The sequence below is a fragment of the Leptinotarsa decemlineata genome, unplaced genomic scaffold, assembly GCF_025532065.1.
Source record: "Leptinotarsa decemlineata unplaced genomic scaffold, Ldec_3_MD MMD2_tig00026336_RagTag_RagTag, whole genome shotgun sequence".
In the NCBI taxonomy this organism is placed as follows: Eukaryota; Metazoa; Arthropoda; class Insecta; order Coleoptera; family Chrysomelidae; genus Leptinotarsa; species Leptinotarsa decemlineata.
This window is the reverse complement of record NW_027412692.1, coordinates 6,440,188-6,456,321: the sequence shown is the minus strand read 5'-3', so window position 1 is coordinate 6,456,321 and position 16,134 is coordinate 6,440,188. Positions and strand designations below refer to the sequence as shown.

At 35.9% G+C, this 16,134-nt stretch overlaps 1 protein-coding gene across 2 annotated transcripts in view; it reads left to right on the top strand.

The window, feature by feature from the left end:
* The window catches only part of LOC111518022 (uncharacterized), a 31,290-nt gene that overhangs the window by 3,513 nt on the left and 11,643 nt on the right, over positions 1 to 16,134 (top strand). Inside the window, exon 1 of one of the 2 annotated variants that reach the window (XM_023174368.2) lies at positions 9,292 to 9,464. The exons of the other annotated variant lie outside the window; for it this stretch is intronic. The gene's annotated coding sequence lies outside the window, so the exon portion shown is untranslated. Of the gene's footprint in view, positions 1 to 9,291; positions 9,465 to 16,134 lie in introns of those variants that run through there. 2 annotated transcript variants of the gene reach the window in all.

Below are 16,134 nucleotides of genomic sequence, written 5' to 3'. Positions count from 1 at the left end.
ACTGATTGAGACACTGTTTCACTTCTACCACTGGATGAATCGGTGTTCCGTCAAGCTGATACCACAAATTTCGTCTAACACTTAGAATTTAGAGGCATATTATCTGAAACTTCAGATAACTGATTAATAATGACATTTCTGTATCTGTCAGCGTTCAACAAAAAATATGGTCCAATTACACAGGTCTGCGATGAAAAAATTGTAGGATATTTAAAAACAGTATTTTGTGTTCAGATTATGGAAAAAATAGTAAAAATATTCTATAACCTACAGAAGAATCATAAACTTCACCTGAAATTTTCTCATTAAATGGGTTTTTAGGTTCGGTATGCGTTCGATGTTTCTGACTTAGACTTAAAGAAAGACATATATTAGCCTCCGGTGTTTCATTTTCACGGTACCGATTTAGAGAAACGGAATTTGTCCCTTTTTTACACAGGAGGGTAACCTAGTTTTCTGCAACAATGTACCCGGCGTCATGGAAATGTTCAACATAACGTATGAACCAGAGAAATGGAGACTTTTCATCGATTCATCAAAAAGAAGTTTGAAAGCTGTACTTCCTCACAATGGGAACCAATATGCTTCTGTGCCTGTTGGACACTCAGCCCATTTGAAAAAATGCTACGAAAATCTTGAATTTGTTCTCAATAAGCTCAGCTACTCTGATCTTAGTGGACCATTTGTGGAGACTTGAAAGTTATTTCAATTTTACTAGGTCAAGTTTCCATGTTTCCTATGTGAATGGGATAGCCGTGACAGGAAACAACACTATGTCAAACAGCTGTGGCCAATAAGAAAGGATCTTATTCCTGGAGTTGAAAATGTTGAAAAACAAAGTTTAGTGGATCCTAAAAAAATCTTACTTCCACCACTCTGTATCAAATTAGGACTAATGAAACAGTTTGTGTAAGCATTAGACAAAGGAGGAGATTGTTTCAAGTATGTTTTTGAAAAGTTTTCGTTGGGCCTGACATAAGAAAACTTTCAAAAGATGAAAGCTTTGTCACTAAAATAGAAATGAAAGGAAAAATGCCTGGAATTTATTTAAACTTGTTATATATAACAAGCTTTCTTGGAAACAAAAAAGACCCAAACTACAAAACTTTGGTTGCTGAATTAATACAAAACTACAAAATGTTGGGCTGCAACATGAGTGTCAAAGTCCATTTCCTTCACTCACATCTGGACTACTTTCCCGAAAATCAAGGGGCTGTAGGTGAGGAACAAGGAGAACGGTTCCATCAAGACATGAAAGAAATGGAACGCAGATACCAAGGTCGGTGGAATGTTAACATGATGGCAGAGTACTGTTGGATGTTGAAAAGGGAAATTTCACAAGAACCCAGCCGAATACGTTCCAAAAGAAGCTTTGACAGAAAAAGAGAACGTTTTTACAAAGACTTATAATCACTTTGCAATCACTTGTGCTTAGTTTAGCACATTGACTTTTTTCTTTCACTTCATGTTAAAATAATAAAAATAAATCCACAATTCCTCGTTTTTTTGTACTTTTTCAATTATTTCATGCTCATTTTGTAGGCAAACCTCACGTGATAGATAAAAACAAATGTCATCTTTGAAATCAGCACAAAAAACTACATAATGTTCAGTTAACGAAATCCAAACAATTTTTTGAAAAGTTTTTTCTGAAGACCTGTGTTATTTGATTACTTTATTACCCACACCACACATTCGTCTTGAATAAATATTGGTCACGGCATTCTATTACAAATTTGGATTATTGTTGGACCACCAGCGACAATTTTGGAAACTAACTGTTCCGTTCGACGTGAAAGTTGCCTCGTCTATCCATCCAGTAGGGAAATGCGATATAATTTTCTCTCTCACCTTGGATCCAAAATGAAAATCCTACTAGAATATCGAAATCTCTTTCTTTAAGAATGTCTATAACCTTTGGCTTATAGGGATGGTTTCTCTGCCAATCCCTTTCGATATCCTTTTCATAGTACTAAAGTGAATATATCCCATGAGAAAACATGTTTTGTGGTTCAGCTAAACCAGCTAAGGCCGCGCAGAAAGCTGAAGTAAAACTATCAGACACCTGTGCAACATCTACAATTTGAAAGATTCATCGCAAGTAACTTACTGTATGCGAAAAGCTGAAATTAATTTCTCTTGGTCGGAATGACTGCCGACGGATTGGTTTCGGAGTACTAGTCCTTCGTCAGTGCCAGTTGGGTTGGGTTGGTCAGATGGAGTGAACCTTCTACTTCTGAGTCACACTGTACGCTTGAATTCAAGGCATCATGAGGCAGTACATATATTTTTTTGGCTGTTTCATTCAAACCATTCTAAATGGTTGAATTTTCAATTTTCATTTGCAAGAAATGAAAAATAATAATGAGCAATTTCACTCGCCTGAAACGAAGGTACCTACAATTTTACGTTTCAAAATTTACTTGCGAAGCAGAAATTTTCAGTCTGAATTCATGCAGTTGTTATAAAGTTAGTTGAGTAGACACTAATATTAACAAATCTCAATCAGATCAAAGCGACTGAAAATATTCGTTCGTTGATCGACGGCCAATTGGTATTTTCCAACAAATATATTCCAGATGATTTATGCCTTGTATTGAAGTTACCTCCGAACGGTATATATAAAAATGTCAGAAAAATGAGAACATGTTGCCAAGGGTAATAACGGTATTTTGTATCGATATATTTTCATAACGAGCAGGATGCTTTCAGAACTGAAAACTGACATTGACTTAAAAAAACGTATATGTACAATGTCAGGGGCCCAAAAAGAGCTGTTGTGACTCTAGTTCGAACTCTCATTGTCTAATATATAAAATGATTTGAAATCCCTGAAACAACTAAAAAAGAAGAATTGAGAATGAGTAGCTGAAAATAACAATTATATTAACCAAAATGAACCAGCAATGAAATAATAGTGAAATAAAATACAAGTAAAAATAGAACAATTCAATAAATAAAAATAAAGAAATGAAAAAAGAAAATAAAAATAAGCACCTTATCAGTGCTCGACTGGCGCGTTCCAATATGCGTTTAGGCCTCTCTCCTGGGATTGGCGATTTCAGCAAAAAACCTTTGGGTATGATGTTGTTGTCTCTCGCTCTGCACAGAAAACTGAGGTGAGTTTCTTCCTTTGTAAGCTTGACCATAGTCTTATCATCTTGACAATGTTTCATGATGAATTTCACTAGTTCGGACTTTCATTGTCTACTATATAAAATGATTTGAAATTCCTGAAACAACTTAAAAAGAAGAATTGAAAATGAGTAGCTGAAAATAACAATTATATTAACCAAAATGAACCAGCAATGAAATAATAGTGAAATAAAATACAAGTAAAAATAGAACAATTGAATAAATAAAAATAAAGAAATGAAAAAAGAAAATAAAAATAAAAAGTGGAGAGATTCCAAGTCACGTTAGTTCACGACGTTTCGATTGTTAGTATCTACAATCATCTTCGTGTGATGACTGGACTGATTCCTTGGAGAGATGACTATTTATAGGTCGTTGGAGTACTTTCACTTATCCCCGCTTTCCATTTTCCACTTCACTGGTTTCGTGGGAGATGACCGTTTTGACGGGAGTTGGCCATTTTTCGCTTGATGATGGGTTTCCATATGTTTCGTATTTCTTCGCTGGCTTGGGATTTTAAATCATTTTATATAGTAGACAATGGAAGTCCGAACTAGTGAAATTCATCATGAAATATTGTCAATCACCTTTAAACAAAGAGTTGTTGTGTTACCAAAATTATGAGTAGGCCACTAAATAAGGCAATAAAAATACTCGGTAGATATTTCTGATAGCAGGAAGCAGATCTTCGACTGAAAAAAATCAGCTCCGAATAAAAGAGCTACTAACTGACATCTGAACATAATTACGATAGTATACGTCAGATATAAATAATGCACGAAAGGAAAAAAAACACTTCTACATATCTTATACGAATGTTAAGCTCACATGAGTGAAAAAAAATGCAAAAATGCAGACCTATTCGACATAATTTTTAGGTCCGGCTTTTTTCCACCTTTCATTAAAGAGGCTGAAACGTGCAAGACAATATTTTGGCGGAAATATTTTCCATTATTTCGCAATCAAATCATCCTTGAACCATTAAGGAAATGAACCTCCATTCATAGTGATCATTGATTGTCCAATGACAGAAATTACGTTTCGATACGAAACTGTCGAAAGAATCACTTTTGATGTCGATACTAAAAAAAGGGCCTGGAACATATCTGCACCAGAACTGATTGATGAAGTTGTTGACACATTATTATAACATATCATGAGAGCCACATAATCCTAAAAAGAGAAAAGGAATACTTTATAATTTAGAGTATAACACCTTACGCTCAAAACCCTACAGTTATAGAAATTGAAAAATGATCTAGTAGTATGAACAAGAGGAATGACACGCAAAGATTACCACAACCACGGAGATCCATCTCATCACTCCACAAAATCAATCAGACCGCACAACCCCATAAACAAAATTAAGTACATGATAATTCATGTTCAATGATGAAGGCAGGCGAGACAGCACAGGTAACCAGGCCAAGTCAAGTAATCGGGCAGCAGCAATTGGGTCCAATACAGGTAAATGTTAGCATTCACCCCTATAAGTTGGGAAACAGAGTTTAAGTGAATCAGTCTAGTTCTAACTCCAAACGTCACCAGGAGATGCAAAGGAGACTATGCTTGTGAGGATCAAAAACACAGCATTCCCAGGCATCATCTAACATCACCACGTAGGCAGCTGCGTGACTTCCGGGTCCAGGATATAAATACATAGATATAGATTATTATCGAGTGTATATGATATACATCAAAAGGGGGAAATTCGTGGACAGAACACTCAAGAAATATGGAGGCAAACCGCGGACACGTGTTTCTGGCTATTGGCCTCATCAGCGCGGTGCAGCCAATTGCAAAGGTCAGTCGGTAGCCAAGCGGTTCGGCGTGGGTGATTTGTTCACTCACTCGAATTGACTGCCGTGTTGGTCGGTGGATCAAGCCCTAGTCTGAACGATCGATCTTCACTTGCTATCGTCCAACCCGTGTTAGGAATCACACGTTAAAAGGTAAGACCTCGTTAATCCTTAGCTCGCACAAGTTTCGACTTCTGAGGGTTGTCGTTCGTAGGGGTGCGACAGCTGGTTAACGGAAAAACAGATTTTAAACAGATTTAAACAGATATATATACATATATATATATATATATATATATATATATATATATATATATATATATATATATATATATATATATATATATATATATATATATATATATATATATATATATGAGAAAAACCTCAATTACAGAATGAATCAAGAAATGCATGGTGTTCTTTATTTTCAAATGAGCATAAAATAAATTTGACGTCATACAATTTACGATACAATTAACTTCGCTTTCGAAAGCAGATGCTAATTAAATGAATATTCAAAAATAGAACTCTTCGAAGGAAAGATCACCGTAACGTGACGTGAGTGGTAGCTTAGAAATAACATTGAATCCATTTCAAATTAAACGCCAAAAGAAGTATAACTTCAAATTTTGATTTTTGCGACCTCTGACCTTAGATATTAATAGTCGCGTACACCATACTACATCTAGGTTTTGCCTTTATAATTTCCGGTTCCTGACATTATTGATTTTCACTTTTGTCGTAAAGAAAATCAAAAAACTATCGTCGAGTATTACAGTTGTATTGTAAAATATGTCAAATTCGTTTGTTTACTCCAAAGTGATGTAATTTGTTCAGATTGACGTTGAAGGTATCATGGCGGCTTGCCATGATATTCTGTAGTTTTATTCTATCAAAATACTGTTATTAGTAGGGGAGCCCACGATGCAAAATAGGGATTTACTCGAGCGTCATAGAGATATATTAGGTTGCAAAGCTTAGAAGATAAGAAGAAAAAATGCGGGTGGTTGTACATAAGGGTTAAAAGTGAAAAGAAAAAAAATTTGATCGAGCGCGTCAGATTCTCTAAAGGGGTGTTAAGTGCAACAAAAAAAGCTCTCATTCAATGATCTGACGATTTCGATCTGACGCAAACTCGCGGCCATTATTAGATAGATAGATATCCTTCATTAGTTCTTTGTAATGAAAAACCTTTTCAGGTGTAGAACATGTCAATCACAGTAAACATTACAGAAATAGTAAAAAAGAATCATGAGGCAATATCATTATTATTGGTTAAGAATATAAATGGCTACAGATATATGAATAACAAGGTTATCACAGTCAATATACTTAATGTAATATTGTTATATTAGATACAGAACACGAACTTATACAAAAGAGACTAAAGAGACTAAACTACATCACAATGAAGAATGATACGACATGAAATATTCAACGCGAACAACACCAGTTTAAGTTTAAATTATCATTGAAGAATTCTTCCAGCGAATAATAAGCTTTGGAGAGAAGCAAAGTTTTCAATTTATTCTTCATGATCACAGAAGACAGAGTTCTGAGAGATTCAGGTACCTTGTTATAAATATTAATGATTGAAAAAGGTATATTTTGTTGAAGATAGGTCAAACGTGTCTTTATATTGAAAAGGTTTCGTGTGTTGTGGGTATGGTTCCTATCATGAGTCGCAAAAAGAGATATATTTTCTTTGACAAATACCACAGATTCATAAATATAGAGACCTGTTGATGTTAATATTTTTTTATCTACGAATATTTTTTTACAGCTTTCTCTCTGAGAAAGGTTGAATATTTTTCTGAGACGTTTTTGCCATATACAATTATAATGTGCAAATATTTTTTTGCACATTTTGCGCGTCAGATTAAGATATAAATCGTTCATCCTATCTCATCATCCTATGTTCTAGACGTGCTGTCTCATAATCTGACGATTATCTAGAGGGATTCGCCTAATCTGACAAAAAAATATTATTTTTTTGATTTTTTTTAAATCATTGAACTTGATTAATTGAAAAGCTCAGGAAAAAGCATGCAAATAAATAAGTGTATGTTTTTTAAGTAGAATACTTGTATTTATAAAAACATTCACTCTGAATTCTTTTGCCATGGCGTCATGGCAAAAGAATTTCGTTATCCTTGAATTATTTTCTTCAAAATAAAAAAAAAAGTAGCCACGCTCGAGAATGTCGAAATGACGTTATTTTTTCACATATTTGCTGCTCTCCCCTTCCTTTACGTCACTCTCAAATTGTCAGATTACTGGAATATACACTTTTTAGCACGTAATCAACTCACCCTACCTTAATCTGACGCTCTCGAGAATTTCTGATTATCATTTTTTTTTACCAATCTGATCCTTTATCCTTCAAGGGTTTCATATTTGGTGGAGGTCATTAACCGGGTACAAGGTGTCCCCATGTATATTAATCTGCTTTAGTAAATCCCGAAATCCACGCTTGGGCTCCCCTATTATAATCTCGTTCATGATAATAAAATAAATGCGTGTTTTGTAATCCAATATTGGGGTGTCATTGAATAAATACATAATTTTAGTGATTACTGTCATCTTGCCTATTCAACAAAGTTGCTCAACTGTTCTATTAGTTTTTGCACCTGTTAACTGAATCCATTTCTTGCATAGAATCGAGTTATTTATAAAAAGCCATTTCAAAATTTACGTGATCCGAGAAGAATTTTTGATTTGGATAGTAAAAACAAACATCATCAATGAAAATGGTTTGTTTGTGTACAAAAGAGACTAAAGAGACTAAACTACATCACAATGAAGAATGATACGACATGAAATATTCAACGCGAACAACACCAGTTTAAGTTTAAATTATCATTGAAGAATTCTTCCAGCGAATAATAAGCTTTGGAGAGAAGCAAAGTTTTCAATTTATTCTTCATGATCACAGAAGACAGAGTTCTGAGAGATTCAGGTACCTTGTTATAAATATTAATGATTGAAAAAGGTATATTTTGTTGAAGATAGGTCAAACGTGTCTTTATATTGAAAAGGTTTCGTGTGTTGTGGGTATGGTTCCTATCATGAGTCGCAAAAAGAGATATATTTTCTTTGACAAATACCACAGATTCATAAATATAGAGACCTGTTGATGTTAATATTTTTTTATCTACGAATATTTTTTTACAGCTTTCTCTCTGAGAAAGGTTGAATATTTTTCTGAGACGTTTTTGCCATATACAATTATAATGTGCAAATATTTTTTTGCACATTTTGCGCGTCAGATTAAGATATAAATCGTTCATCCTATCTCATCATCCTATGTTCTAGACGTGCTGTCTCATAATCTGACGATTATCTAGAGGGATTCGCCTAATCTGACAAAAAAATATTATTTTTTTGATTTTTTTTAAATCATTGAACTTGATTAATTGAAAAGCTCAGGAAAAAGCATGCAAATAAATAAGTGTATGTTTTTTAAGTAGAATACTTGTATTTATAAAAACATTCACTCTGAATTCTTTTGCCATGGCGTCATGGCAAAAGAATTTCGTTATCCTTGAATTATTTTCTTCAAAATAAAAAAAAAGTAGCCACGCTCGAGAATGTCGAAATGACGTTATTTTTTCACATATTTGCTGCTCTCCCCTTCCTTTACGTCACTCTCAAATTGTCAGATTACTGGAATATACACTTTTTAGCACGTAATCAACTCACCCTACCTTAATCTGACGCTCTCGAGAATTTCTGATTATCATTTTTTTTTACCAATCTGATCCTTTATCCTTCAAGGGTTTCATATTTGGTGGAGGTCATTAACCGGGTACAAGGTGTCCCCATGTATATTAATCTGCTTTAGTAAATCCCGAAATCCACGCTTGGGCTCCCCTATTATAATCTCGTTCATGATAATAAAATAAATGCGTGTTTTGTAATCCAATATTGGGGTGTCATTGAATAAATACATAATTTTAGTGATTACTGTCATCTTGCCTATTCAACAAAGTTGCTCAACTGTTCTATTAGTTTTTGCACCTGTTAACTGAATCCATTTCTTGCATAGAATCGAGTTATTTATAAAAAGCCATTTCAAAATTTACGTGATCCGAGAAGAATTTTTGATTTGGATAGTAAAAACAAACATCATCAATGAAAATGGTTTGTTTGTGTTTGAAAGTAGACGTGAATCACATTAATTTATTTTTGGTGGCATAATGTTTGAAATTCTTGCAAGAGATGTTAAGACCTGGTTATAAAAATGTTGATGGAAAGATACTGTTTAGTGCAAAAACATGTCTGTTTTATCAGTACTGTTTGATTTTTGCTAGTAATATATCGAGCGTTGGTTTTAGTTCATTGTGACTTATCTAAATATTCACTCGAGTTCAGAAACGAATATTTTTGATGATCTGATATTTTTCTTTGATTTCCAGAAGGAAATCATTTTGGTGCATGTTTCGGTTAGAAATACAGTGTGAACGGTTTTCAAAGATTTTTCTTAGGTTGGAATTTAATTCAGGAATCACGATTTTCCTTAAATAGGTAAAGAATTAGAGTAATTTTATATTTATTATCTAGAAATATAACAAATCAGCAAACTTTTTCGCTCATTATAAAACTGTGGTGAATAGCGAGAAAAAAGCCTCAAAGTTTGATTGTTTTGAAATGTATACCATATAAGTTTTTATTAAGCTCTATATATTCTATCTTGCTTGGAAACTTCTCTTGTTGCTATATGATATGAATATAAACATTTCTACATGCCAACATATTTTTTCAGATTGAATTACAAATGAATGCTACTGCATTCCACTTCATCCAATCAATTTTTTCTCTTTCTCTTACATTTCATTTTATTTCCTTCCCATCCAAAAACGTGTTGTCATGTATCGGTCTCAGCAACTTCAAGCATTTCTTACTTATTGTGTGGCCATTCTCCATGCTCTTTTTAACGATCTATTACAGTCCGGAAGGTTTGACCAACATATGTTTAATCGCAATTTTCACAGCTTATTTTGTAAATCCCGTAAGCCTTTTTTTCTGTAGACAAAACACAAGCACTATAGAAAAATCCTTAAGGTGCTCTGAGAGCGGTGTCTTTGCGAAAGGAGCGATTCACGTTGGATTTGAAACACAGTGGAAAAACGTTATCAGTTACTTCATTCCACATAAACGCAGTTCTCCAAATGAAGGAGTTCTTGAACAGTGAAGTTCGAAGTGTACTGAGTTGAACCTCAAAACGATGAGCAGCCACAATCCATCGCGTATTTCTGATATGTACCGCTTTTGGTCGACGGCCACTTGCAGGGAACGTACCATACACAAAAATGATCCTACAAGCCATAGCATCGAAGTTTGGGCAGCAGGCCTTAGAAATATCAAGCGCAACAGCTCTTGACTCTTCATGTTTCTCGAATGCGTTATTCCAAATATGGGTGACATACGATAGAAGGTCGCCTGTTGATCTTTGTTTCCGGGATATGGTAGTTTACAGTTCTCTCATGTGGAAGAATTATACATTTTGGGTATTCGTCAAGACTGTGTTGAGGAGAGTCATTACAAACTGTGAAGATGCCTAACGCCAGAAGGACAGAATATTGGAAATAAATATTTTTTCAATAGAAGGCTAATGTGTGGCTTCGATAAGAAGTCATTGGAGTTACCAGAAAAAAAACTGTTTTTATGTAACATTCTAGTTCAGGATATACTATGGAAAGACTGAATAACGAGTGTAAAGTAGATATTGATATAAATAAATAGGAAGTGCAGATATCGGAATCACCAATAGCAACGCTTTCGGCAGCAATAACATGTGTCAAACAACTAAAATTGGGTGTGATTGACAATGTTTCGTGATGAATTTCACTAGTTCGGACTTCCATTGTCTACTATATAAAATGATTTGAAATCCCTGAAACAAGTAAAAAAGGATAATTAAAAAAGAATAGTTGAAAATAACAATTATATCAAGCAACAATAAACCTGAAATGAAATGATAGTGAAATAACCTACAAGTAAAAATATAATAATTGAATAAATAAAAATTAAAGGAGTGGAAAAAGAAAATAATAAAAATAAAAAGTGTAGAGATTCCAAGTCACGTTAGTTCACGACGTTTCGATTGTTGGTATCTACAATCGTCTTCGGGTGATGACTGGACTGATTCCTCCGAGAGATGACTATTTTATAGGCCGTTGAAATACTTTCACTTTCTCTACTTTCCATTTTCCGTTTCACTGATTCCGTGAGAGATCACCGTTTTGGCGGGAGTTGGTCATTTTTCGTTTGATGATGGGTTTCCATATGTTTCGTATATCTACGCTGGCCTGGCTGAATACGTTGTTGGACAACATGTATGCGGCTTCCTTAAATTTTCTCCTGAACCAATGTTCCTCTCTGTGCAAGATCTCAGCTTGGGACCACTCGATGTTGTGTTGATGGGTCCAAACATGGTCTGCTATTCCTGATTTGCTGGTTTCTCCTCGCTGTGTGTGCTTCTTGTGCTCGGCAATGCGAACATTCAATGGCCTCTTAATTTCACCAATATAGGATTTTCCGCACTCACAGGGTATCCGGTAAATGCAATTCTTGGAATCGCAGTCCGCGTTTGGGGGCCTGGTTTTCGTGAGGCTGCTACGGATAGTGTTACCGGATCTGAAACAGGTTCTAATGTTGTACTTGGAACCAATTCTTCTTATCCTCTCCGATAATCCTCTGATGTAGGGAAGTGCAAGCACTGGTTGTGACGGCTTCTCTTCCTTGCGAGGCTCCTGCTGTCTTTTAGCCAAAGTCTTTTCTACCATCGCTTTGGAGTATCCATTCCGCTGAAGATCATTTTTGTAATACTTTTGTAATACAAAGGAAGGTCTCGAGAAGGAACTAGACATCATCAAAAATGATCTTCAACGGAATGGCTACTTCAAAGCGATGGTAGAAAAGACTTTGGCTTGAAGACAGCAGGAGCCTCGCAAGGAAGGGAAGCCGTCACAACCAGTGCTTGCACTTCCCTACATCAGAGGATTATCGGAGAGGATAAGGAGAATTGGTTTCAAGTACAACATCAGAACTTGCTTCAGATCCGGTAACACTATTCGTAGCAGCCTCGCGGAAACCAGGCCACCAAACGCGGGCTGCGATTCCAAGAATTGCATTTACCGGATACCCTGTGAGTGCAGAAAATCCTATATTGGTGAAACTAAGAGACCATTGAATGTTCGCTTTGCCGAGCACAAGAAACACATACAGCGAGGGGAAACCAGCAAATCAGGAATAGCAGACCATGTTTGGACCTATCAACACAACATCGAGTGGTCCCAAGCTGAGATCTTGCACAGAGAGGAACATTGGTTTAGGAGAATATTCAAGGAAGCCGCATACATGTTGTCCAACAACGTATTCAGCCAAGCCAGCGTAGAAATACGCAACATATGGAAACCCATCATCAAGCGAAAAATGGCCAGATCCCGCCAAAACGGTCATCTCCCACGGAACCAGTGAAGCGGAAAATGGAAAGTAGAGAAAGTGAAAGTATTTCAACGGCCTATAAAATAGTCATCTCTCGGAGGAATCAGTCCAGTCATCACCCGAAGACGATTGTAGATACCAACAATCGAAACGTCGTGAACTAACGTGACTTGGAATCTCTACACTTTTTATTTTTATTATTTTCTTTTTTCACTCCTTTAATTTTTATTTATTCAATTATTATATTTTTACTTGTAGGTTATTTCACTATCATTTCATTTCAGGTTTATTGTTGCTTAATATAATTGTTATTTTCAACTATTCTTTTTTAATTATCCTTTTTTACTTGTTTCAGGGATTTCAAATCATTTTATATAGTAGACAATGGAAGTCCGAACTAGTGAAATTCAACTAAAATTGAGGTTTACCTTACAAAAGATGGGGTAGAAGATTTTATTTTTTCATTTCGTTTTAATGGGTAAAATAGTGAAATATAAGAATTGTTACTGAATCTGGGCTCGGCACAACTTTTGGTAGTCGAAAAACCTCGGACATTTTTCGGTTATTTCGCAATATCTCGAAAAGGAGTGATTCTAGCGAAAAACAGTCCCTATACAAAGTTGTAGAGAACCAATAGGGAGCGAGCTACTGCACCTCAAAAATAGACCATTCCTCTCAAAATGGTAGGAAAGCCAAATAGCACCTTCTTTTGTGTGTGTTATTGTGACCCATGCATTCGTTGGTTGTATTTTTGAATTATATTTTGGTCCGATAAGGTTCTCCAGTGCGAAAGCTCGCCGAATAGGTTGAAGTGCTTTTTCTCACATTGCATTGGACTGTGTGGGTTTCGATATGCCTACTCATTCCTCATGAGATATCAAATTGGGGGGTGGGGGGGGGTTCGTGATGGGGAAGGTCTGGAGAACATTATCGGACCAAAATATATTTAGAAAATACAACCAAAGAATGCATGGGTCACAATAACACACGCAAAAGAAGGCGCTATTAGGCTTTTTCACCATTTTGAGATGTTGTAGCTCGCTTCCTATTGGTCGTAGAAAAAAAAAATATACATGAAATTTGTAGGGAATTTAATTCTCTACAACTTTATAATAAGACTGTTTTTCGCTAGAACCACTCCTTTTCGAGGTATTGCGAAAAATGTCCGAAAATTACGAGGTTTTTCGGCTACCAAAAGTTGTGCCGAGCCCAGATTTAGTGACATTTTTTATATTTCACTTTTTATACCCATTAAATCGAAATGAAAAAATAAAATCTTCTACCCTACCTTTTGTAAGGTGAAATCCTCTGGGAACTGGACTACTAGTCATCAAGATAAATTTTCATTGAACATTATAAAGAATAATTGGAATTAATAAAATAACTGAATTAACTTATGAATCAATAGGATCCGTCAGTATCAATGTTTGTTGATTCACTTGACGCACTTTCTAATATTGTTGTTACAATATATGAATTAGAGTTCGTAAATGACTACACTAGTAGACAGTATTTTCGAACAACAGAGTTCCATTGTTACAATATATCGTGCCCCACAAGAGACCGCAGAGCCGGTACCCAGGTCACCCCACTCAATTGACGCGTCTATACGTCGCGTATTCTTTTCGAATTCAATGAAATTGTTACCATTTGGAATGATGTTTCGATTCGAATTAAACATGTCCTATTACACCAATGAGTTTGGATTAGGATACTGATATTTCTGAATATCATATATTAAATGTTGGTATTCAAGATGGAGTTTGAGTTGAAGAATTGTTGTTTTATTTTCGTGTGGTTATGTGAATCAGTGAAGTGTAGCAATTCGTTTTTCATTTCGGTATATTGTATCTGTTCATAGTATTGGAGACTTTGATTTAATTCACATATTTATTTGAGTTGTATGTAAACTTTCACGGCGGAAGATAACTGTGTGAAAGCTATTTTCTGGGTTTTTTGGCCATGATATGCAGGTTTTTATGCCTGGCATTTCGTCTACTACTGCTGTAGACATTATCAAAGGCGATGTAGTAACGGTCGCAGTGCCCAGGTTAGTGCTCGAGTTGTTGTTTCCGTTCCAAACGCGGTAACTGCTATTTGTGTACCTGTAAGGACAGGTAGCCAGAATTTTTTATCACATATAGTCAGTGGGCATACTTGAAGACCGGCTATAAATCAAATCATCTAAAGGAACAATCTGTTCAAGCCAGTCTCATTTTCCTACACTGTAGGTTAATGAACTGACACCTATCAGAAAACAATTACTTTCCTGGCTAATACCACGAAGGGCGTTGGATTATATCTGACAGATGTCAGTGCAGGATTCTTCTCTGAAGTTATTTCTGTATATGCTGTTGGCGATACAACTGCCGTAATAGATTTTCAATTATTGGAACACACTTGCAGACCGGTTTCGGGCTGTTTCGCCACTCGTCAGTGCAAGGTATTGTCTATCAAAAATATATAGTCGATGATTCCCGATAATTCCGATGATTATTCGATAATTATCGATTTTATGTTGATAATAGACACTGCCTTGCACTGACGAGTAGCCAAACAGCCCGAAACCGGTCTGCAAGTGTGTTCCATTAATTGAAAATATATTGCGGCAGTTGTAACACCAACAGCATATGCAGGAAAAACTTCTGTGGGGAGTCCTGCACTGACACCTGTCGGATATAATGCACCGCCCTTTGTGGTAAAAGCCAGGGGAGTAGTGGTTTTTTGATTGGTGCCAGTCCATTTACCTACAGTGTAGGGAGTTTAGAATGACCAGAACAATATGTTCCTTTAGATGATTAGATTCCAGTTATGTCCATTGCCTCTCTTTTTTTATTGAAATTATCCCTGTGTTTTTGAATTTCCATAATATACTCTTGGAAAATAATTTTGAGTTTTACTGTGCCTGTGCGAGTCTTCTTTGTTGAGATCATGTTTGAATTGCCGCTTTCTCCGAGTCGACAAACGGGTACCTACCCTACACTTCTTTTCGTGGTTACAATCCAATATAGTCCAGGTGTTGCTGAAGATTCTCTGGGGTCCTAAGCAGATCTTCGATTTTGTTCGATAGTTTTTGTTGGTCTAAATATTGGTTTCACGTCATGCTTCTCTAAGATTCTCCCAATTCGGTTCTCTGGGGTTCTTGCCTAACCTTGGACTTCATCTGATTGTTAAGATTGAAACATTTTCAACATAGGGAAGGATAGCTTTTCTCTTGACCCGCTGGGGTTACTTCTCTTCTCCCTTCTGGATCGTAAGGCCCGCTCGAATTCTCTTTAGCTGTACCCATTTACGTTGAAGGCCTTGTTCAGGTGATTGAGTCCCTCAGGAAGACTCTTAGGTTCACAAATACGTCGTGCTCTTCCAACCAAAGTTTTAATTACCCCTCTCTTTTGTTGTGGCTGGTGGTTAAAATTTCTGTTCAGGTACCTGTCTGTGTATGTGTTAGTTTCCTTTTCTCCCTGTGGCCCAATGTACCCTCTTCACGTCTGGTCACAAGAACATCTAAGAAGGCTAGAGTCCCTTTTGGGTTTCTCATTCCATTGCGAATTTTATTTTTGGGTCCAGAGAATTTAGATATAATAGAAAATCGTTTAGTGTCTCTTAACTATCTTGTCATAACGCGAAGGTATCATCAACATAACGCAGCCAACGATATGGTGAAATATAGGAATGTAGGCTTTCACGGCCTGGTTGGTTTCCAGGTTTCGTTGTGGTCTCCAAACGTTTCAACTGCAACTAGAGCAGT